General features: G+C 43.9%; 1 protein-coding gene across 50 annotated transcripts in view; it reads right to left on the bottom strand.

Annotated features, from left to right (window-relative positions):
- Nucleotides 1-24,877, bottom strand: part of SORBS1 (sorbin and SH3 domain containing 1) — a 255,754-nt gene that overhangs the window by 171,133 nt on the left and 59,744 nt on the right. For all 50 annotated transcript variants that reach the window (XM_033187841.1, XM_033187861.1, XM_033187955.1 and 47 more), the window contains exon 2: nucleotides 12,465-12,556. The gene's annotated coding sequence lies outside the window, so the exon portion shown is untranslated. The remainder of the gene's footprint in view (nucleotides 1-12,464; nucleotides 12,557-24,877) is intronic.

Raw genomic sequence — 24,877 nt, 5'->3', positions numbered from 1 at the left:
AGAAGTTTGGCATCAACATCCTGAAGAATTCTAGCCTGGAATATTAAATAGATGAATAGCTAAGAAAAGAAAGTGGTGACTCTTTCTTTTGGTGTCACTCCAAGAACTGACATAGGCTCGCTGTGAAAAAGTATCAATTAATTTCCCTTTTTAAAAATAGAATTATTAGACCAACAGCTCAGATGAGCATTACTTCACAGAAAGGATCCCAACACATTTCTGGGACCCCCACTGAGCCCCTTCTCTCTCATTTATAACCACAGTTCCCTGGCACCACACGGGAAAATTATGCACACCTGGAGGAGGGCTTGAGGTTAGGGCGCAAGGAAGGACACCACTGAGGATATCCCCTAAAGGTCACAGCCAAGCAGTGTGATGGCTGACACCTTAGAAATACATGATTGTTAAGGCCTGCTAGTCCAAGCTGGATCAGTCTCCGGACTGTCATTCTCAAAACTAGCCAGCATAAAGACCACTGCAGGCAGGAGGGGACGGGGGATGTCAAGAACATTTTAAGTGTGGTGACACCCTTCTCACTCAGTGACCTGTGACTGCCAAGCCAAGATCCCTGAATGGAAACGCCTGGTTGGAACTCCTTCTTAGCTCATCAGTCAGACAAGCATCTTTGGAGCTATTTTTTCCAAGGAAGGGGACGTCCCTGAAGGAAATGAGTAGATGCCAAGCAGAGAATATAGCAAATCAAAATACTTCCTGACACAGCCAAATCCTTGGCTGATGTACTTCCAGCTCAATGCCTGGAACTCAAGACCAGCCCAGGGAGGATCAGACACAGGCTCCCATGTGGCTAGAAGCCAAGAAGGTCCAGAGTGGCTTCAGAAATCTCTAAGACTGAAGACACTGGGCTTGTTCCAAGCCATAGGATTTCTGAGCTAATGGGAGGATTGAACATCATCTTACTTTAAAAAAAAAAAAAAAAAGAAAAAGGTGGGGGGAATATACAAGTGCTCAGGGAAACAGTGTTGCAGAGTTCCTTAAAGTAGTGAAGGATTTCAAGACTGGTCTCCAGAGTCCTTTTCCCCAAAATAGACACTTTTAGACACGCACTCTTTAGTTAATTACCCAAGGAGACAAAAGGTTCAAACCAATCACCCCCACTCCCAGCACTCAGTCCTGGAACCGACCCTGAGGTACTTCGGGCCAGGGTGATGGGGAGAGAGGTCAGATGATCCGTGGCGATCTGGAACCAACTTCACAAAACTGCGTCATCCATGGACAGGCTGTAAGGGAACTAGCCACACCCCAGCCTCGGTCACACTGCAAATTTAACCCTAAGCAGAACATACTAAACATCAGTGTTGCTCAAAAGCTTGGAGACACACTTTGGAGAAGGGAGGTGTACAAACAAGCCTTTCTAGATGGCTGTCTTGTATGCCATCTTCCAGGGATGGGTCCAGAAACCAGCAGATACACTTTGGTTTGTTTTTTTTAACTGACACAAAATGGTTCGGAGATGTGCCCACTCTCTCTGTCTCAAAGATTCCCTTTTCAATGCTCTGTCAGTTCTTCTGCTTCCATTAGGCACTACCAGTCTTCAACACATGCTAAATCGGGGCAATGTGGAGACAGGGGAGGGAGTGATGGCAGCCAGGAGGGGACAGGCTGAAGCAAAAGACACTGAATACTTGAAACCACAAATCCTGAATCTGCAATTCCTCTGTTTACTTAGAAACAGTTGCTGATGCTTACCCTGCCCAAAGATAAACTAGGACAAACCGGAAAGGGAAGGGGAAGCAGTGAGGTAAGGGCTGTTGTAAACCTGGCACCATGCATGCAGAGGAAAAGCTCCCTGCGTGGTCAGGACATAGTTTTCCTCCCAATGAGAAAAGTTAGATAACAGTATGAAGAGTGATATTAGGCTGAATCCAGGCACTAAGCAGAGGCAGAGGGCTGCTGTCCTCACACACATAAAAAGCATTTGGAGACCACTGTGGTGTGGTGGAAAGAGCATGGCATTTGGAGTCAGAGGAGGTGAACTTGAGTCCTGGCTCTGCCTAGGACAAGCTGTGTGACCTCAGGCTAGGCATTCAACCCCTCTGAGTTTCAATTCTCTGTGAACTATGAAACAAATGACTTAGACTAGCTGATCTTGTAGGTGTCTTTCAGTTCCATCACTCTCTGATGCTACTAATGATGCAACAAAAACGTTAATGCATCCACTCAGCAAGCATTTCCTGAACACATTCTGCATGCCAGCTCCTCCGCTGGGTACGAGGGACAATCTTGCACCCAAGGAACCTTCCAATCCACATATGCGAGAGACTTATAAATGAGTCTGTACAGTACAAAGGGAGAGATGTGTGGACAGGGTGAAGGGTTCTAGCAGAGGACAGGGCAGACAGCAATCGGAAACAGTTGCCCAGGAGTGATTCCTGGTCTAACACTTGAGGTAGGAGGTAATTAGGCAAAAGGAAAGAAAAAAAGGAATAGTATGTACGCATGATAGTATGCACTCAGGAATGGCCCAGTAGGGCATGCAGGGTGGGAGGAGTGCTAAGAGATCAAAGGCCTTATAAGCTAAACTAAGAAGAGTTACTGCCAAGCACCTCCAGGCCCCTGTACCTACCCTGCTGTTCACCTCAACAACTCCCTATATGGCCACATCAGGGTCAGAAACAGCTCCTCCAAGTCCCCTTATGTTGACAGCCAAGCAACCATCCCACCCCTGCCCCCAGCCATCTCCTTTTGTCCGCGAGTCTCATCTAGCTCCACCTGCCGCCCTGCACATCCAGGCCACACCTGCTGACACAGAAGCTTCCTCTCAGACACCCAGCAGGCCTTGCTTTCAACCCTTGCTCAGCCCTCAATGCCCAACCCATGTCAGCTGTTCCAAATAGTTTCCATCTTCCTCAAAGCCACAACCACATCCCTCCCACCCACCCCACTCTCATACTTAGTCGATGACTCCCACCTCCTCTGTTCCTGGGAATGACTGTCCAGCACAACTCCCATAGCAACCCTCCTGCCCACCTGTCCTAAGTTCCTTCCGAAATGGTGCAGACAAAACCATGGGTATCTCTGCTTACAAGCACAAAAGAAAGCAAAGAGAAAAACTCTATGAAGAAACAGAGATTGTATTCATCAACCAATGCAGGCTGTTGCCCATGCATGTGACTGGGCTCTGAAACAAGCACACTTAGGTGGGATAAGGTATATGAATGTACTCTGCATGGCAAAAGGCCCTGTGTAAATATTAGAGCTATTCCATATGTGTTGGTTGAATAAATGAATAAACAAATCAATGAATTTGAGGCAATCTAAAGAGCTGCAAAATACACAGTATCATCAGCACAGGGACTAGGAATGCAGTCTAGAATTCGGCCAAGAGGATCCTTTCTAAAACCAGAGTTTTCAAAACTCTGATCCCTCCTTTGCTCCTACACACACAGCCCACTTAATGCCAACCTGAGCAGTGCTGAATCATTTTAATGATGTATTTTGGCTATTTTGGAAATAACTTCCTAATATATTTAACAATATATAAAAACAATATATTTAGTATAAAATATAAGCACAACAGGTTTAGTATATTGCACATATAGTACACTACACTTTGTGGGTGTATACATATGTTTGTGCCATGCTCTAAGTGCCATTATAAGCTCTTAGCCAATGACTGCTGACATAGGCCCACAGCAAGACACCCACTGCAGCCTCCATTACACCATCCTGTGCTGAGCATGTTCTACAAAATGTTTTGTTTCCTCTGCTAAAGCTCTGTGCCATTTATTTTTTGTACTGGTTACAATGTTGACTCATCACGGCCAAGAGATGGTGTTCAACTGGCTTTGGACCCACCACAAAAAAAAAAAATCAAGAAAAAACATAACCTAGGATTGTAAAACTCAATTATTAGAGTAATCCAAGTCTCATGAGCACCGGTGAACACGGGTAGGCTTACAGACATCAGAGCTCTAGTCATCAGAAATATTCTGTGGGATGACAAGAAGATGAAAACCCTTCTTCCTGGTTTACTCTGTACCATCTACTAAACAGAGCTACCGAATTTCCTCCCAGTGCTGCAAGTTCAGGATGACACCATGAGCTGGTGAGTATATAACTCACTATATTTAGTTCTTCTTTCGTGTTTATTACAGGCAGCCATGAGCAATAAACGATGACATTAGGAACCCATCTCTACTGAGACTCTGCCCTTTGAACCCCACAGAAGTTGTTACATGGCCAGTACTCCAGGTTTCCCCAGCACTGAGTGTGTGCGGCATGGGACAGGATAGCGGAATTCTAGAATGTCTGAGCTTGAGGAAGGCCCAGACATGATCTCATTTATATCAGAAACAACTAAAGTTCAGAGACAGCAGGTTGTTGTAGGGTTGGTGGCAAGTCACGTATACCAACAGTCTGATGAACTCTCACCCTAAAACCAAGAAGCTAAAAATGAAAAACGTTGAAATTCAGTTTCCATCTGGGCTAGCATTTAGTCTTCAGCAGTCTAGAAGAATGATTTCAGAAAGGCAATGGTGATATGAGAAGAAACAGAAAATGTGGATCATGATGGCTCATAAAATAGGAATGATTCGGATTAAGTTCAGTTATTCAAGTTTTAGGTTGGTTGGGCTTTTTTGTGTGGTAGTGGTGTGAAGTTCCTTTTCTAGAATCTACAGATGCTTTAGAAGGTACCAGACCCAAAAACTAATTCTTTCTTTCATTAAAACACTGGCGACTTCTATTATCCAGTTTTATATTTTTGTCTGACTATTAAAAGGAATAAAAACTAAGAAATGTTCAACTCCTTTGAGTTCAGTAGTTCACTTCTATTTGAAAAATAAAATGAAAATATTTAAGAGCAAACGTAATTAGTAAATTTGTATAAATGTTCCCAACATGGTATTTTTATGAGTAAATCACATTATACAAAGGACATTATATGTTTCAAAACTAATATAATGACTTGATTTTTGTAAAGAATACTTTTTAAACATTATATTATTGCTTTCTTTCCTTCCCCTTAGTTAAAAACACAAATTTGGAGGAGGGAGGGATTGCATTGGGGAGTTATACATGATATAAATGATGAATTGATGGGTGCTAACGAGTTGATGGGTGCAGCACACCAACATGGCATAAGTATACATATGTAACAAACCTGCACGTTATGCACATGTACCCTAGAACTTTAAGTATAATAATAAAAAAAAAAAAAACACAAATTTCTTTCTTTCTTTCTTTTTTTAGACGTAGTTTCGCTCTTGTTGCCCAGGCTGGAGTGCAATGCAATGGTGCCATCTCGGCTCACTGCAACCTTCGCCTCCCAAGTTCAAGCAATTCTCCTTCCTCAGCCTCCCAAATAGCTGGGATTATCGGTGCCCGCCACCATGCCTGGGTCTTGAACTCCTGATCTCAGGTGATCCGCCCACCTCAGCCTCCCAAAGTGTTGGGATTACAGGCGTGAGCCACCAGGCTCAGCCATAAAACACACAAATTTCTTTAAAGAAAAAAATATTTGGTTTACCCTACTGTCCCAACACTTTTTTCCCATCGTTTACATTTTAGTTTCGTTATTTAAAAAGAGAGGTACCAGGCCAGGCGCGGTGGCTCACATCTGTAATCCCAGCACTTTGGGAGGCAGAGGTGGGTGCACAGCTTGAGCCTAGGAGTTCAAGACCAGCCTAGCCAACATGGTGAAATCCTGGCTCTACAAAAAATACAAAAATTAGGTGGGCATAGTGGCACACACCTGTAGTCCCAGTTACTAATAGGGCTGAATGGGAAGATGGTTTGAGCCTGGGAGGTTGAGCCTGCAGTGAGCCATAATCGCACCACTGCACTCCAGTCGGGACAACAGTGTGAGATCCTGTCTCAAATAGAAAGAAAACAAAAAGTGTAAAGGTGCTTCTGCTTCCTTTTTTAATTAAAAGGATTAGCAACTCATATAAGAGACTATTTCCAGCTTCTGAGTCCATGTTGGGACAATTCTGGAAGTTGTAAATTTTATTGAAGTTAGGCTGCCTTGAACATAGCTATCTTCCCCAGTCTTTCACCTAGATCTAATCAGAAAAGCCATCCTTTACAGCAGGCACCTACCTGCCACACAGAGCTATCCAGAAGCAGACACACTTAGAATGGGATGTGTGACTAAGCATGATAACTGGGCAGGGGAATGTCATCTCCTAAAAATGTAGAAGTGTTATATATGGAAATTGTGTATGTGCATATGTACCTTAAAGGGGTTCCTGACCCTTTACCCGAAAAGCCTAAAAACCAGTACCTTACTGATTATAACAGGGAATGCTGAATTATCCAAAGTTCAACAAGCACAAATAATAGTCATTTTTTTCAAGCACACCTCTGCTGGAATCATTTTTTATTTAATCACTGCTGTAATCAGCAGACTAGAGAAATTCTCTCTGAGTGAGGAAAACATGGAGTGAGTCATCTCTATGTTGATAAGGAGACAGCAGGATGAGGGCACTGCTGTGAAGTAGGCATCAGATGGTGCCTTGTCTAAATTAGTCAGTGGAACAATCAGAATTTCTTCCCATGACGTGCAGTAATCACCGGAGATGATGCTGATCTCCTTGTTTTAGTGACGACCCCAACACAATTTCATGTTTACTTCTCCAAACCAGGGCAAAAAAAAAAAAAAAAGGAAAGACAAAAGTGTATTCCACTCAGTATTTGTAGTCACTAGATGGAAAAAGAGAAAGTATCTTGTTTTTACATGTGGCTGACAAATGTGCTACAACTTCCTGTTTGTTTAAAAAGTACAAGTTCAAATGTGTAAATCTCTTGGAGAAACACCAACACCTAAGAGATGTCGCTGTTGCATGAAATGGATATGATGTCATTGTAGGTCACAATAACTTTGGCCAGAAAGTGGCCTTATGAACCTCTGGTGACATAAAGCAATATGGCAGCCCAGGGAGATACTTCTAGACAATGACCCCTGAGAAGCTGCCCCCAAAAGCACACACTCCAAACAGCAGTGTGGTGACTGGTATCATTGGTTCTGGACACTGAATTCTACCCAACTCTTTCAGAGAGGTGGCAACTTACACCAATTCTATTTTGATCATTTTCCTAGGGAAGCTGGGATTCTTAAGAGAAAGAAAATGGGTTTGAATTGCTTTTTAATGTGTCTGAACTCCGCAGTTAGAAACTATCAATCACAAAGGATTCCAAATCCTGTTCTGTTCCACAATGCAAGAAGACCTTTCCCTAAAGGGCAGCAGTGAGATGTTCAGTTGAAATGGCCATAATCTGTGGCTCAACTCATGGCAACTGCCTCATTTCAAATCCATATTTGCCTAAAGCTGCTGAATAAAGAAAATATTGAGCACAAACAGGTTTAAATCCTTTGTAGAAATAAGGGAAAGGATGGAAGAAAGAAATTGGCCTGACTGACATATCCCCATACATGCAAAATTTGAAACTCAAGTCAAAGTACTGTAGTCCCAAGTTGTTCATGAATGTGAAGCTTCAGACCAATTAAAGGCACTGTGAACAGGCAATGCCCTCAATTAAAACACATGGAGCAAGAGGGAGTTATAAAGCCAACTGGGGAGGAAACTTTCCATGTGTCTAGATCATTTATAAAGAATAAAAGGGATACTATTATTATTATTATCCTTTTTAAAGATAATACATAAACATACCACAAAAAAAATTTAAAGTAGCTACCCATCTCAGGCATCTCCTCCTGAGATGGTCTACAAATATACAAGCACTGGAGACTATTCTACAGCCTCAGCAGTTTGTGTGTGTGTGTGTGTGTGTGTGTGTATGTGTGTGTGTTTAACTTAAGAAGGATACCACCAGTTTTTAAATGTCCAACCACTCTAAGTCTCCAGGGGCATGTGAAGGTCCCATACCTTTTTAATTCCTGAAATCACTTACTGAAGGAGGAAGCAGAAGGAAAAATCCTCCCCCTGTAATTACCAGTAAGTTTCACTCTTTTTAATTTTATTTAGGTTCCATTCTGTGAGAGAAGACAACAAATGAAAACCAGGGTTGATGCCATTCGTCATAAATACCATTCCACTGAAACCCTCATTTGCCATAAACCATTGGTCATAGACGTAGAACACTACACAATCAATGCTCATTTTCTAGAGATTCCAAGTTCCGGAAGTACCACTCAGAGTGTTTTCACTCAAGCTGGGGAGTCTTTAAACACATGTAGAAGAAAATCAGCACTGCCCATGCCCACGGGAGGGAGAGATCCCATTCTAGAATGCTGCTGATCATCCTGCCCTCTCTTTCCTCATCATTTCCACAAAAGGCCTGAGAAGACCACTTGGGGTTGGGGTCGAGGGAAGGAGTGAAAATGTTTTCAAAGAAGGAAATCTTGAGGCTATTCAAAAGCTTTGGGAGCAGAGGGATTGGGGGGATCCTAAACTGAAAGGCTCACAAAGGCAGTTAGAGGGAGGAGGAGGCAAATAGGCTTTGGAGCCACTGATGGTGGGAAGAGGCAAAAATGTCTATGGCAGCTGGAGACTGCAAGACTAAAGGAACTCACTAGGAGCCTCAAAATGGGAAAACTAAGGCGCCCAGTGAGAAGATGGAAGAAGCTCAATAGGACGATTTGTCCGGGAAACAGACAAAGCAAATATGGAGCAGCTGCATTTTATGCCAGAAGCCCACAAATAGATGAAGATGTGTGTGAGTCAGAACTGATTTTCATATATCAGTCAATGGCAGTTGAGGGGTACAGGTGGAATGCATACATCTACCACAAGCATCACAGTATACTTTTTTTTTTTTTTTGAGATGGAGTCTCGCTCTGTCGCCCAGGCTAGAGTGCAGTGGCCGGATCTCAGCTCACTGCAAGCTCCGCCTCCCGGGTTTACGCCATTCTCCTGCCTCAGCCTCCCGAGTAGCTGGGACTACAGGCGCCCGCCACCTCGCCTGGCTAGTTTTTTCTATTTTTTAGTAGAGACGGAGTTTCACCATGTTCGCCAGGATGGTCTCGATCTCCTGACCTCGTGATCTGCCCGTCTCGGCCTCCCACAGTATACTTTTTATCTTGTAGCATTTATCCTTGATATTTTGAAGATAATCATAAATATCTTCTAACTTGTAGCCCTGTAAATCACGGTGCCTGTTTGGCCTTCTTCAGAAAATTTTATCATATCTAACTTTTCATTGCAAAATTACTGATTTTCAGGTATGTTTTCACTTAGTGAACCCTCAATTAATGAACTTTTGGATGATATAACTATTGAATGAGAAAAATACCTGAAATGTAGTAACAGTAAATTAAACTTAGTCATTGAAATGGCTTGTAAAGTTCCAGTGCCTACGAGCAATGTAGCTTACAGGCTATTGGCAAAGGCTGCTGGATGTTCCTGCTTGCTAATAATTCACTGAGCTGACCAGATTCATAATTATGCAATCCTGAAACTAAGTTTCTTGATTTGGGGAAGTCACAGCACTTCAAACTTTTTACATAAGGTGAGGCTTTATGACTACTTTTATATCACATTATCTCATTTGTATAATTCATATTTGCATAAAGTGGAAACCATATTCATTAGCATGTCTTCGTTTACTTCTTAGTAGGGACTTGATATGGAAAATCTACCCTTTGCCTTCGCCTTCCCTCTTTCCTCTGTCAAAAATCCTATGCATCTCTTCCTTTCTCTCCCTAGATGATCTCATTCAGTCACATGGCTTTAAATATCATCTATATACTGACGACTCTGAGAGATACCATTTCCAGGCCCAGCCAACTCTACATCTCTATGGGAATATCGAATGGGCATCTCAAACCTAAGATGACCCAACAGAACCCTTAGGGTCCCTCTTTGCTCCTTATCTCAGTGAACAGCAACGTCATTCACCTAGCCAAAAACACGAGACTAATCCTTGACTCTTGTTTTTACTTACACCCTACATGCAACCTAGAAAGCTCTACCTTCAAAATGTATCCTGAGTCTGGCCACTTCTTCGTATCATTCAATCATCACTACTCTAATCCAAGTCACACCCTAATCTCCTGCCTGGATCACTGGAAGGACCAGTGATATAGGTTATACAGATTCTACTCTTGCCCCTAGAATCTATTCTGCACTCAGGATCCAGAGGAAAAATGTTAAAGCACAAAGATCACATGGACTATGGAATCCAATCACTCTCAGAATAAAAATCAAACTCCTGGCCAGGTGTGGTGGCTCACACCTGTAATCCCAGCACTTTGGGAGGCCGAGGCGGGCGCATCATGAGGTCAGGAGATCAAGACCATCCTGGCTAACACATTGAAACCCTGTCTCTACTAAAACTACAAAAAATTAGCCAGGTGTGGTGGCGGGTGCCTGTAGTCCCAGCTACTTGGGAGGCTGAGGCAGGAGAATGGCGTGAACCCGGGAGGCAGAGCTTGCAGTGAGCCGAGATCCTGCCACTGCACTCCAGACTGGGCAACAGAGCAAGACTCTGTCTCAAAAAAAAAAAAAAAAAAAAGAAATCAAATTCCTTACCATAGCCTACAGGGTCTGGCTCCCACCTACCACTCTCATTTCACATCACTCTCCCTCCCTATCAACACCCCCAGACCAAGTCCAAACTGGCTGCCTTCCTGTTCGCCTACCAAGCCAACCTTATCCTATGTCAAAGGCCTTTCTTTTCACTTGCTATTCCCTCTGCCTGAACACTCCTCCTCCTCCCCTGATTCCTTTACTCCACTCAGGTCTCTACACAAAGTCAATCTTCTTTTTCTCTCTCACACACATAGAATCCTTTTTAGACCATTCTTTCAAAAAGAGCCCCGCCAGCCCCTCACCTTGTTTCACTGTTTTCATACCACGCATTACCACCTGAAATTATATTGTCTATTTAGTTATTTGTTTGCTTCCTTCATAGTATTGCTCACAATACTTAGTGAACACCCATCAGGTGTGAGGTGCTCTTCTAAGAGCTGAGGATACAACAGTAAACAAGAAAAGACAAGCAAAGACCCCTGCCCTCATGGAGCTTACATTCTTATCATTCCCACTCAAATCTAAGGTCCAGGGAGGCACAGACACGGTCTGTCTTATGACCACTGAATCCCCAGAACAGTGCCTTGGCACAGAGCAGGCATTAATACATATTTGTTGAATGTGTAAGTGTCCTGCTACCTGATGCCATCTGCTTCCCTGAGGACTTCCACTACAGAGCTCTTTCTGCCTACCAGATGGAATTCAGGTTCTGGGACTCAGAATGTCACTGTGTCCCCTTGGACAGGGCAGTCTGGACAGCCAGCCTCCTGTGGCTGAGCTGGTTTCCTAATCCTGGGCCTGCTTATCCTGACTGCCCTTCCTTCCTGTTCCAACCCCCAGCACCCTACAAACTCACCAGGTGACCATCCCACTGGGATCTGTCTCAGTGGGTCACGAGAGCACCTGATCCACATCATAGGAGCTGACCAGGTAGTCAGTGTTAACCAGGCCAGCTTTTCTCTACAAAGGGTAGCTGAAATAAAGATGCAAGCGCTGTTCAGTGTCCCTGGCCCATGGTGGTCCTTACCCTCAGTATCTCACCTAAGACCTCCAGCATCAACTAGCTATCATACCTGGAGGCACTCTCACCTCAGCACTGGAACACACTGTTATTAAGGACATATTTTTGCCTCTTTCAACTGTCATAGAAGCAAGACATGTACCTGCTGTGATAAGTAATTCAGTTTCTTTCAGAAAAAGAAGAACATTTGTTAATTGTGAAATTCTCTGATCTCAAATAAAAATGAAAGTAATTGTGAAATGTCATTAATTCATCTTTCAAGAAAATGGTAGCTATACTGGTAGGAATGGAAAAAAAAAAAGAAAGAGAGACTGGAAATCTGTTGAAGAACCACTCCAGAAGTCTCAGAAAATAAGTATTTAAAGCCCATTGTTTCCAACATACCAGTTTTCACACTTTAATGTATCTGTTGGCTCAGAAGTGCCCTGCTTGAATACCCCTATGAGACTAGCAGAGGAAGATGTCTATGAACATCACAAAAGTCAAGGGAGAAAGCCCCAAACTGGTGGTCAGTTGAATTGGGTTGAGTATGGCAGCTACACTGTAACACTTCTATCTGGAACTCCAACTGGAAAAAGTGTGTTAATAAAGTGAATAAATGTAGCAAGTAGGGCGAGAATTGCCTTGCTCTACATCTCAGAGCTAAACAGTATTACCTTCTATTTGCCTAGGACTTTATTCTCCCTGGGCAAATATAAGCATTCGTGCATACATTACTTCTTGCATAGATTATCTCTTTTAGTCTGCAAAGCAAACATATCGTTAAACAGCAGGATATGTTTCTCTGTCTGGGGCCTGGGAGGTCAAAGAATTCACCTACAATCCCACAGTAAAAATGGAAGAACCAAGTAAGTACCAAAACCCAGATATGCCTAGGCCCAACCCAGTATCCTTCCTTCTATAATAGAAAGGACAGCATAGTTCTCTACAAATTACATTCTACAGTTAACAAAGTATTTCCCTTCACTGAGAAGAAGGAAAAAAACACATATATTCACCAGTGGTTTAAGGTGGTGGGAAGATGCATTGGTCCAGGAGCTCTGGGCAGAAAGGTTTCACGAACTCTTCCAAAGGATGCCAACTCCTGCAATAACAAATGTACAAAACACCTGGTGTGAATCACAGACACCCTGTGGCCTCTCCCCAAGGGGACTCATTTAAACACCATTTGCCAGGCAATTTAGGCTTAAACCCCTATCTCTTTTAGCCCAATTTCCTTCCCCACTCTGACTTCCCAAAGTAGAACAAGAATCTTTAATTCTCCAGCTGAAATGGTACTCGTTAGAATCACAGGATCTTGCACAGAAGGCAGATTTACAGATCATCTTTAATGGAGATCACGAACCGAAAGCACAAGGGGTGACATCCAGGGTGAAAGTGTTACATTTCATCTGTGGATATGTTTAGAAAATCTGAGCCAAACATAAAAATCAGAGCTATCACACAAAAACTCAGATTTCTGGCTTCTCTTAAAGAAAGAAAAAAAAAAAAAATCAGACCTGTCAACATGGCCCACATTTATGTCTGAAAATGATCAGGTGTTGCTAAGCATTAAAAGCAGTCACACTTCATAGGCAGGCTTGGCTGCTCCAACATACCACAGTTCCCACCACTCGCTACTGTCTCCTCAACACAGAGAAGAACTGGGGTTGTCATTAGTCATTGCCCTTGCGTTATTGTTTTTCTTGTGGTACAGAAATATTTTCTACTTAATAATTCTAACAAAAGTGGGAAAACAAAAGGGGCCTAGTTCCAAGAAAAAAAAATGGTAGAGCACATACAGTAACTCAAGTTGGTAGCCTCACTCCTGCAGACATTTGCAACCCCCAAACAAGTACAACACTCCCACTTTACATGAATTAAATGTAAGCAGGAAACTGACTTGCCCACTCCCATAGTTAGATGCAGAGGTCAACCTAGGTCTCTCGATTGCCTAACCCAGGACTATTTCACTATGCTGGACTACATACTAGTGTTATACTATTAAGCAAAAAAATTAATACAATAAACAAATACACACAATTAACTAATTAAAAATAATTATCAAAAATAATACTTTCAGAGAAGTATTAAAGTCAAGGAAATACAGTTGAAGCACCCCACTTTCCACTAAAATGCTTGCCATACATCAAAAGTGCTCAATGTCCCAAACTGTCTGGAATACTTTGTATGCTAGGAAAATCTCCCTTAACATGCATCTTGAATACAAGACTGTAAATAAGTTTATGTACAAGGTAACAGCACTGTAGTAAGAAAGCAATGTTCAACAATAAGATCTTGATAGTACTTATTTATATCACTCCCACAAAGAATTTATTGATTCATTCACTTAAATATTTATTGAGCCCTATTACACTCCAGGAAGTATGCAAGGTGATGGAGATACAAAAGTGAACAAGACCCTCAAGTTGCTCTATCTGAATAAAAGATAGATCCAGACACTCAAAATGAATTATAAAATAATGGGTAAGTGTAGTGATCTGCAGTCAAAGGCTTTGCCCCTGAGCTAAACCCTCTATGGTAAGTGTAGTGATCTGAGTACACACCTGTGTTACGGGAGCACTGAGCAGGGGCACCTGATACAGTGGAGGTGAAAAGATACTTCCTACCATGGAGAGAGGCCTGGGGAAATCCTAAAGCTTGGATGGGAGTGGACCAGGCACAGGGAGAAATGGAGGACAATGGAGGCAAAAGCAAGGAGGTGAGAACAGCCCCTACAATTTGGTCTTGTCCAGATCTCTTATTAGCCTTGGGTCTTAAAAGCCTCCTGCCTAATGCCACGTGACCCAACATCTGCTGGAACTTGATCCATAGCCCTACATATGCACTTACAGAAGTTTATCTTGACAAGTGCCCATATCAAAAATGTCACCGATGCAGCCCTGCTTCCTGGCAATGCCTACCTATGACTCCCTGGAGTCTGCTGTCCCAGAGTCCGTGGGACGTAAGAAACATGGTGGTAGAAATACTAAGCCTTCAGATGCAGTGGCTCACACCTGTAATCCCAGCACTTTGGGAGGCCGAGGCAGGTGGATCACGAGTTCAGGAGTTTGAGACCAGCCTGACCAACATGGTGAAACCCCATCTATACTAAAAATAAAAAATTAGCTAAGCATGGTGGTACACACCTGTAATCCCAGCTACTCAGGAGGCTGAGGCAGGAGAATTGCTTGAACCCAAAAAGCAGAGATTGCAGTGAGCCAAGATCACGCCACTGACACCAGCCTGGGTGACAGAGTGAGACTCCGTCTCAAAAAAAAAGAAAAAAGAAATAAAGAAATACTAAGCCTTTCATGATGGACAGAAGACAGTAAATAAAGATGTTTTTCTCATACCAGTCAAGGCTGCCCTGTCTATCTCCACCCCAGGGCCTGGATTTCCACAGCAAGAAGTTACTATGCATTTGAGCCTCAAGCAGGAAGCTTTGTGAAAAAATGTTCCAGAATATCTGCCCATCAAAATCCCCACATGGAGTCCTCCTTTTCTTCATAGATAAGAAAGAAGTGAGTCGCCAGCCCTGATCTAGACTGAGGCAAAGCTGGGGAAAAGCACTCCAAAACACAGGCTGGAAAGAAGCACACAGAGGAGTAAAGACCAAACAGGTGGTCAAGGGTAGGGTTCCAGTTCAAGGCCCATATGAGGAAACAAAGAGGCAGAATTCACCTGAAGAATCGGAAGAGCCTCCCTGGATCAGTAACTAGTGGGCAGGTTCCCGAGTATGGCTGAAAATCAGAAACACCTGCAGAACTACAGCAACAAAATAATCCCCTACGTACCAGAGCCATTAAATCAGAATCTATGGTCTGGAGGTCCAAGCACTATCCAGAACCTCCTCACACATGATGGTGATGTCCAATATCAAAAGAGTATATTTCATCTAGAGGTCTCAGAAGCTCCAAAACCTCTTCAAGGACATGAATTCAGCATCCTCCAGGAAGGAGCCAAGGATCCAGATCTTTAGGGGAGTAGCACATCCCTGGTATGTTTACCCACTCTCTGCATCACACTATGACAACAATCACAACTTCTTTTAAGTAAATGTAAGAAAAAAAAAAAAAAAAAAAAGGAATGCCAGCAGCCGGAATAGCAAACGGGCAGTGAAGTGGCCTTCCTCTTTGCCCCCATCCCTTGTACACCATGACCCAATGTCAGTGCCTCTTGATAAACGATTGTGGGTGTCCAATCTCAGCAGCAGATCTGAGCCTTCATACACCTGTGTGAGTTCACTGCTCTGGCAGAACAAAGGATGTGGGAGCATCCAGTTATGCAGATGGCCTTCGAGGAATAGCTCCAAAGCACTCTGGTCAGGTCCTTCCTGCCCACCAAAGGGCAGGACTCTACTGATCAATGCAGCACCTGCAAACCTGCCAAGCCGGCTGAGCACTTCTCTTTCCAGATTTCCACTTTGTGGTCACGTAACAACCTGAGCAATCTCAAGCTAAGACTGGCAAAGTAAATGCCGTGTACCGCAAAGATGATGGATGGATCAGAGTAAACTGGCTCCCTGAATGCACCAGCCTGCAGAAATCTCTTCCCCCAACATTACAAGGTGCCACAAGGTGCCACTAGGTGACCTTCAGGCAGCAGCCAGCACCAGAGAAACCCACAGCTGACCAAGGTCAACCTTCCTGATTGCAAGGCCCAGCAGCAATCCATACTATCCTTGCAAGGAACAACGAGACAGGCAGGTGTTCCCATCAACCTAAGGATCCTCCATGTGAGCCATAATGCAAACTTGGAAGAGCATGGTGGAGGAGGAAGTTTAGGAAAAGCTCAAGATCATAATTTGCCCCTTCTTGGTGGTCCTTAATTTTTATTTTTATTTTTATTTATTTATTTATTTACTTATTTTTTGAGAAGGAGTCTTGCTCTATCTCCCAGGCTGGAGTGCAGTGGCGGCGTGATCTCGGATCACTGCAAGCTCCACCTCCCAGGTTCATGCCATTCTCCTGCCTCAGCCACCTGTAGCTGGGGCTACAGGCGCCCGCCGCCAAGCCCGGCTAATATTTTGTATTTTTAGTAGAGACAGGGTTTCACCATGTTAGCCAGGATGGTCTCGATCTCCTGACCTCGTGATCCGCCTGCCTCGGCCTCTCAACATGCTGGGATTACAGGCATGAGCCACCACGCCTGGTGGTGGTCTTCAATTTTTAAAAGATTCACTAATTTTCCCTGTAGTACTTTTATATTCTGGCCTAAAACAAGACCTTTTTCTATCCCAACTCTCCAAAAGACCTCACAAGAGTTGTCCCAGCTCCCTGCCAAAGACCTCGAACCATCATCTCCCTTATTCGTCCCCCATCCCAAGAATACAGATTAATACCAACTATTGTGAAAGTTGCCTCTGCCACCCTCATTCCTACCAAACATCAATCCAGACCACCCGACCCACTCTGGACCACTCTGGCCTCTCCTGTTACAAGTTCTCATAGCCCATGTATCTCTCCTTCCTAGCATGAATCACTTACATTTTCACATTGTTGTCCCACTAGCCTATATATGGACAGGGATCCATCTAATCATTCTGCTTTGCCTTGTTACTGCTGTTGTTTTAAAATTTTAAGGGGTCTTTGTTTGACTGGCTCACTGTATCCCAATATAGCACCTTGGAGCCCTTAGGTTTCCTTCAAAATACACCTCAAATTTCATGCCACTCAGCTCAGACTCGGTCCCTCTCTCCTCGTTCCAAATCCAAGGCCCAAGCTGCTTTCTGAGCTCACGACATATTCTCTTCTCCTTCTTCCTCCACAAATTCCAACTCTTCCATCAACAAACACAGGCAGTCCAGAGGAGAAAATACCCAACTGGCCCTGAGGCTGACCAACTTGGGAAGGAAACAAATCAGAAGTTATCTATTTCATGTTTGGGCAGTGTTTTTTTTGTTCTTTGTTTTTTGTTTGTTTTTTGAGACAGAGGCTCACTCTGTCGCCCAGGCTGGAGTGCAGTGGCATGATTTCAGCTCACAGCAACCTCAGTCTTCCAGGTTCAAGCGATCCTCCTGCCTCAGCCTCCTGAGTAGCTGGGACTACAAGCACGCACCACCATGCCCAGCTAATTTTTGTATTTTTAGTAGAGATGGGGTGTCGCCATGTTGGCCAGGCTGGTCTCGAACTCTTGACGCCTGCCTCGGCCTCCCAAAGTGCTGGGATTACAAGTGTGAGCCACTGTGCCCCACCATGGGCAGTTTTTTTTTAAATCACACTGCATTATTTTATTTAAGATGATGTTCTAATATGCAAAATGAATCCCTTTTCTAACCTTGAAAAAGACTTCTCTCTTTTCCATAACAAAACCCACTGGGGCCATAACCGGTGCCAACATCTCCAGGATGTGAACCCCGCTGAAGCTTCCCGGGTCCTCAGTGCTGAGGTGGCTCCCACTTCCCAACCACCTCCTGGCTGTGTTCCCATTGCCCAGCTGTCCTCCTCCTGCATCCATTGGCAAAGGAAGATGAATCCTCAAGAGCTTTTTAAAGCTCTTCCACCTACTCTGCTGATTTAGTAGGAGGGAGAATGAATGTTTCCAAGTTCTCTGAATGACACAAAGCTCATAAAGTATAATGAAATTAGTTGAAAAATAGCAAAATGAGTTTAGCTCCCCCTTCCAAAAAAAAAAAAGAAAGCATGCCTACTTTCAATGATTCACAATGACTTCACAATTTTTCCTCCACTAGGATATGTATTCTTCCTCCCAAAGCTAATGGTTCTCTCTCCTCCCCTCCCTAAGACAGTGTAGGGCCAGATCTCCAGAAACCTGTTCTATCTGATTTGAGACCCCCTGAAAAAATCTCGACAAAGCCCAGGGTACCCCATGCCAGAGGGTCCTTCCCCACTAGGGTCTTTGCATTTGCTGTTCTCTCTGCCTGTAAAGCTCTTCCCCTTTTTCTCACCAGGGAAAGAGAGCATTCTCACTTTTGAGAGCTCAGATCAAATATGCTTTTTCACTGGGGCCAGCCCAGACTCCCTAACCTTACTCTCACCAGCAAAAGTCGCCTTCCTTGTAGACCCTCTCACAATCTGTAATTATCTTATTTATCCATATTTCCCTTTAGGCGGTAAGAATCTTGCCCAACTTGTTTACTGCTATACCCCCAGCAACACTACACATAGCAAGTACTCAGTAAAACGTTGCTGAGTGGGTGGGCGGGTAAACAAGGAGGAGGCGGCAGGCCAGTGGGAACAGGCCTGAGAGCCCTTTAAAGATGCCCCATGGCATCTTCATCATGGCATGAAGCATGGGCAGGACTTCACCATGGCCTCTCTTGGGTCTCTTGGTTTCTCTTGCCTTGATTCTTCTCAAGTCTGTTGCTACTTAGATACTGGTTCCACCACCATATACCCCCAGCTCCACCCCAATTGTTCAGACCTGGGTATTTCCCAGGAAACCCAGTTCCCATGTTTGGCTTCTCTTACTCTGCCTCCATTCAGCCATCCTCAGCTTGAAAAATTCAGACATCCACAGGGGTGTCTGACCTTTTATGACTTCAAGACCTTCAAGAATCTAACCCAAGCCCACCCCTCGAACCATATCTCCAATACCCTATTTCGCCCTCCATCACCACCAATGAGCTCATGGCTCAGCTCTCTGGATCCACCATGCCTAAACCTTTGCTCAGGTCTCTACTGCTTAAAACATCTTTTTACTGCCTCATTACCTGTTAGCTTCCTTCCACCCCTTAAGTCATCCCCCACCAGCACCACCACCCCACCCCCAGGCTAGAACTGATACCCTTTCCCTCTGCCCCACAGTCATATTTGCCTTCAACATCTGGAAATTATCTTTAACCTCTTTGTTTGCCCCAAATGACTGCCCCTTGATGGTTGGGACCCATCCAATTCATCCCTGTTGGCCCAGAGCCTGGCACATAGTAGGCACTCAATAAACACACACTGAACTAAACTACCTTGTTTGCTCCTTGACAATTCCCATTTCCAAAGTGACTCTTTGCAGAATATTAATACTCAGTACAAGTAACAGAACTATTGTTATTATGCATGCTTACTTAAGCCAACTGATAAGAAATAGCTGGGGTGGTAGTTTTATCATCATCGTCATAAAACTGAAGACCTGAATGCTAACAGGCAGAAAGGTATGGTACGAAGAGTACTGGTTCTGGATTCAAGTCCAGACTAGGGCGCTTGCCAGCAGTATAATTATGGGCATGACACCTTCCTTCTCTGGCCCTAAGTCTCTTCCTGTGTAAGATAAAAGGCCCAGTCAGACACAAATGGTCACATACTATATGATTCCATTTACATGAAATGTCCAGAATAAAGAAATCCATAGAGACAGAAAGTAGATTGTTGGTTATCAGGGAAAGGGGTAGAGGGGAATGGAGTGAAAATGCTAAATGGAGCGTCTTTTTGGGGTGACAAAAATGTTCTGGAATTAGTAGTGATGGTTGCAAACCTTTGTGAATACACTAAAAAAAAATGTCTACTCAAATGGTTAAAACAATGGATTTTGTGTTATGTGAATTTTATCTGAATAAAAGAAAGAAAGGGCTAGACTAGAACAGAGGTTGAAAATTGGAGGTCCAGCAGGCCACACCAGGCCCATGGCATGTTCTTTAGACCTAACAAAGTTTTCAATATGTTATATTTGCATACATAATTCAAAAGCCAAAGATTTTCTTTTAAATTATTTTATTTTATTTTTTAAAGAGATGTTGTCTCATTATGTTGCCCAGGCTGGTTTCAAGCTCCTGGACTCAAGCAATCCTCCCGCCTCGGCCTCCCAAAGTGCTGAGATTACAGGCATGAGCCACAGTGCCCAGTCTCAAAGGTTTTCTTGATTATGGTGGTGATTATACAAATCTGCATAGGATTACATACACGTGTGCACACACACAAATGAGTACATACAACACAAGTGATATCTGAATTAGAACTATAGATTGCAGCAATGTCAATTTCCTGGTTTTGATGTCATACTATGCCTACATAAAATATTAACACTGGAGAAGTGGGGTGAAGGACACACAGGATCCCTCTGTACCATTTGTTGCCAATTCCTGTGAGTCTATAATAATTTTTTTCTTTTTCTTTTTTTTTTTTTTGAGACCGAGTCTTGCTCTGCCACCCAGGCTAGAGTGCAGGGCTATAATCTTGGCTCACTGCAACCTCCACCTCCCAGGTTCAAGCGATTCTCCTGCCTCAGCCTCCCCAGTAGCTGGGATTACAGGCGCCCGCCACGACGCTCAGCTAATTTTTGTATTTTTAGTAGAGAGATGGTTTCACCATGTTGGCCAGGCTGGTCTCGAAGTCCTGACCTCAAGTGATCTGCCAGCCTCGGCCTCCCAAAGTGCTGGGATTACAGGCACGAGCCACCATGCCCGGCCTTATAATGATTTTTAAATTACAATAAAATTTATAAAGCCAAACCTTTTATAATTTCAAAATATGGCTTCTCCTTAAAAATAACAGGATCTGGCAACACTAGGCCTCAAGGATAACAACTGGATGGAGCCGGGTGGTAGCTGCTGCCCTGTAAACGGCCATGGCTCTCCGATTCATCTCCCTAACACCAAAGCTGAGTGTTGGCTGCCATTGATCCCAACTGCGTGCACTGGGTTTTCTCTTACAAAAGATAAATATTTATCTATCAAAAACAGGAAAACGAAAGGTCAAGAGTCTTATGTTTCCAGAAAAAAGGAAGACCACAACATTTTTGTGAGAGAGGAGAACATTCCTAACAGTTTGGTCTTCAATCTCTTACCCTTCATCTCGTGCTACCTGCCTGACCTCTGAAGCATTTGAGGTTTAGACTCCTGGACCCAATTTCTTACTCTAAGTCAGCAAATAAACTTTAAAACCAAACCACTGGAAAAGAACACAGCTTAAGTACACAATATCTCATTCTCCCCTAAGTATGTTGGTTCTTTCATCTCGCCTTTCCTGAGAACACAGGATCCTGCTCTCAGCCATCAAAACGAAAGGTTCCACCCCTTAATGCAAGATCACATTCAGGAAAATAAATAGGATTTCTTTTCTCCACTGAAACTATAGTTCTATTTAGTAAGGCAGGGAAAAGACCCTCAGGGTGTGCATTCCCCCACCTTTCTTACCACCTCATCACCCCACCCACTCCTAGAGAACGTGCTTGGAATGCAACTGTCCCTGAAAAGGGGGCGGGCATAGTCACAGACAACCCAAGTAAATTGCCAGTGAATGTTTTTAGCACAGCCATTTCCAACCAGGTTGCACAAAAAGATCACCTGGGGCTCCAGCCTGATGGATGAATTTTAATATCCTCTCCTCAGGTGACACGCAAGCAGTCTGCCCAGCATGAATCCATCCTGGGGTGCCTGGAAACCAGTGATCTAGAAAACTCTGATCCCCGGCTACCTGGACAGCAGGGTAGGACATACGTCACCAGCCACCAGCCACAGGTGGCAATTGAGCCCTTGAAATATGGTTAATGTGACTTGAGATGTGCTGTAAGCGTCATGTACACATTGGATTTTGAAGACTCAGAATTTTTAAAAAGAATGTAAAATATCTGAGAGTTTTTTTTATACAATTACATATGGAAATGATGATAATATTTTGGATATACTGGGTTAGAAAAAAAGTGTTGTTAAAATTAATTTTGTCTGTTTCTACTTTTTTAACGTGGCTACTAGAAAGTCTTAAATTACCTATATATGTCTACTGCACAGCCAGACTCAAAGAGACACTCATCATTCTAGAGTGGGGATTACAGTCATAACTGAAAAGGCAAGAAGGTTGGCCACACTGGTTTCCACCTACCAACTGTGTGATGTTAAACGAGTTCTCAATCTCTGATGTTCAGTTTCCTCCCCTGTACACAGGCACGATAGCATCCACACCCTGGGCTGCTGCTGAGCGCACATAAAAGAAGAGAGCTGGAAGCACTAACCACACATCTTCTCCCAGCTGGTACTCAACACCTGCACACTGCTGGCTCTTCTTCCTTCCCCGCCTTCCTTAAGGACACAAAATTTGAGTCCAGGATCATCTGGCTTCAAATTTACTAACCACAATGTCCAGTTCTGCACAGTGGCAGTAAGTAGGACAGTGGTTCTCCATCTACAGGGTAAAAGGAATCATCTGGGAAGCCCGAACCCCCCAGAGATTCTGACTCTGTCCACCTGGTATGGGTCCAGGTACACACATTTCTCACAAGTGCCTCAGAACATCCTGATGCCTGGGGTCTAGAAGTCACTTTGAGAAACACTGACGCAGCTGAGAAACAGTGACCGATATCAGCAAGACTCCCTGGGACTTCCCCAGCCAGTCAGACAGACCAGCCTGAACAAGGCAGGTGTGGCCCACGGAGAGACCAGGAACTGGTCACAGGCCTTTTTCCAGCATAAGGCTGCTTTCCTGAGATCTTTCAAACCTAGGTAGGCAATCACTGTCTGCCCTGGGCACTGCTTCAAACATCAGAAAGCAGCTGACATTTCCCTCACACAAACAGCAGAAGGCAGCCCTCACACAAGGCCCCTTACGGTGGTCAAAAAATATGGACAATTTCAAGGTACCCAACAGCTTGGCCAATGGGCTAAAAAGACCTTGCTGAAGTCAGGCATAGTGGTGTGGCTCTGTAGTCCCACCTCCTCGGGAGGCTGAGGCAGGAAAATGGCTTGAGGCCAAGAATTCAAGGCTGCAATGTGCTATGATTGCACCTGTGAACAGCCACTGCACTCCAGCCTAGACAGCATAGCATGACCCTGTCTCTAAAAAAATAAATAAATAAGTAAATAAGACTGTGATGCTTATTTACTTACCAGCAGTACCAGGCGGGTCTTTTTTCCTGCTCTTGCCTGGTACTCTTGCCTGAACATTCTGAGTGTCAGTCTTCTGGATGTTACTCTTCCGCAGAAGCATTGCTCTGCCCTTCTAGGAGGCAACAGAAAGAAGCTCCATGCACAGACCTGCAAGTCCCAGCAGCCTGTTTGTTCTGGGGCCTTTAGCCACTCAAAGAAGTCATCTCACTGAACGTGAACGTTGGACAGGCAGCTCACACAGATCGATTCGACCCCACGAGGCACAGACAGAAGAAAGCACTCTCGTTATCTAAGCCAAACAGTCACTGCTCCTTGCCTTGGTCTAAAAATCTTCTCTGTGCTAAACCACCTCCACCTCAAAGCAGAACAAAAGAGCAATTTCTTCAAGAACAAAAATTAAAATATCCTTCCCCAATAATATTTCTTTCAGCAAAATGTGGCCTAGAAACTCAACCTGTTCTTTCTTCTCAAAGCAAATTTCCTTTCTATTTATGGAAAAAATACAGTCTGAATGAATTGCCACATTTCCCCATTAAATTCAAACTGCCTCAAATTATTTTTGAAGATAGGGTATGAAGTAAATAAGCACTGAATCTGAGAACTCTGACATGTTTCTTTATTTTTAACACAGGAAAATGATCTGGGATTTGTGCAGAATGAAGTAACACTAAGTACAAGCTGACTCCAGCAAATCAGCCCGAGGCCCCCCGCCACAGAGCACTTCCGCCATCACCCACCTTCCAGAGTGTGCTTCTCACACTCTATTGCCTCACCATCAGCCCCAGATAGAACAGACCAGTGTCGCCTGAACATAACTGAGTCTCCATGTAGCCCAGTGTCCACTTGGTGGCCATACAAGGAAGCAATCCAACTCAAACACAATAAAAATTAACTCAAAATGTTAGGGGATCTCTCGTGGAGCACCAAAAGAAGGGAATTAAATTATTAATGCACAGGAAAGTATCTTCAAAGTCCTTTCTCCTTCTCTACCACTTGATATCCTAAACACAGACAGCTCCTCTAGAAACTTCCTTTTACTTTTCATCTCCTCACTCTCCCTAAACCCCAGTTGATAAACACTTTCCTCTCCCTCCTGCTTTCCTTTGGCCTCCATTCTCTCTTCTCACCTACAAGTATTGGCCCTTTCAGATGCCAGTAGCTGCTTACACACATACACATACACACACACAAACACACACACACACACACTCTGACCATCCCTACCTCCTAGTTCTCTAATTCAGCCTCTACTCATTGCCCTGACTCCATGTGAAAAAGGCCCAGGCACTAAACTAACCAAGAGAAACTTCTCCTTAGAAGGTAGTGTTACTAGGAAAGTTGAGTAATAGACAATAGAATTGTCTTTCGCAGAGAGAAGAGGAGAAAGTCCATGAATACTCACAGTGGCATGTGGCAAGAGGTGGTAGATGCTGGAAGCTAATGCCTAGTAGTGCTAAATGTCACCACTCAGATCAGCTGGACCCAGCTTCAGAAAAGATGCTCTTTATATCCAAATTAGACCTCTGCTGCAAAGAGAACTCCAGCACAGCCATTAATAAACCACACCACCCTGACCTCCAAAAGTCTCTCAACACACCGCCTGGCTATATCCATCTCTACATTACCTGGGATAACACATTAAATAGAGAGGGA

This window comes from Trachypithecus francoisi, unplaced genomic scaffold, assembly GCF_009764315.1.
Source record: "Trachypithecus francoisi isolate TF-2019V2 unplaced genomic scaffold, Tfra_2.0 Contig01579, whole genome shotgun sequence".
Taxonomy (NCBI): domain Eukaryota; kingdom Metazoa; phylum Chordata; class Mammalia; order Primates; family Cercopithecidae; genus Trachypithecus; species Trachypithecus francoisi.
The sequence above is the reverse complement of the archived record's forward strand: the minus strand, read 5'-3'. Positions and strand labels throughout refer to the sequence as shown.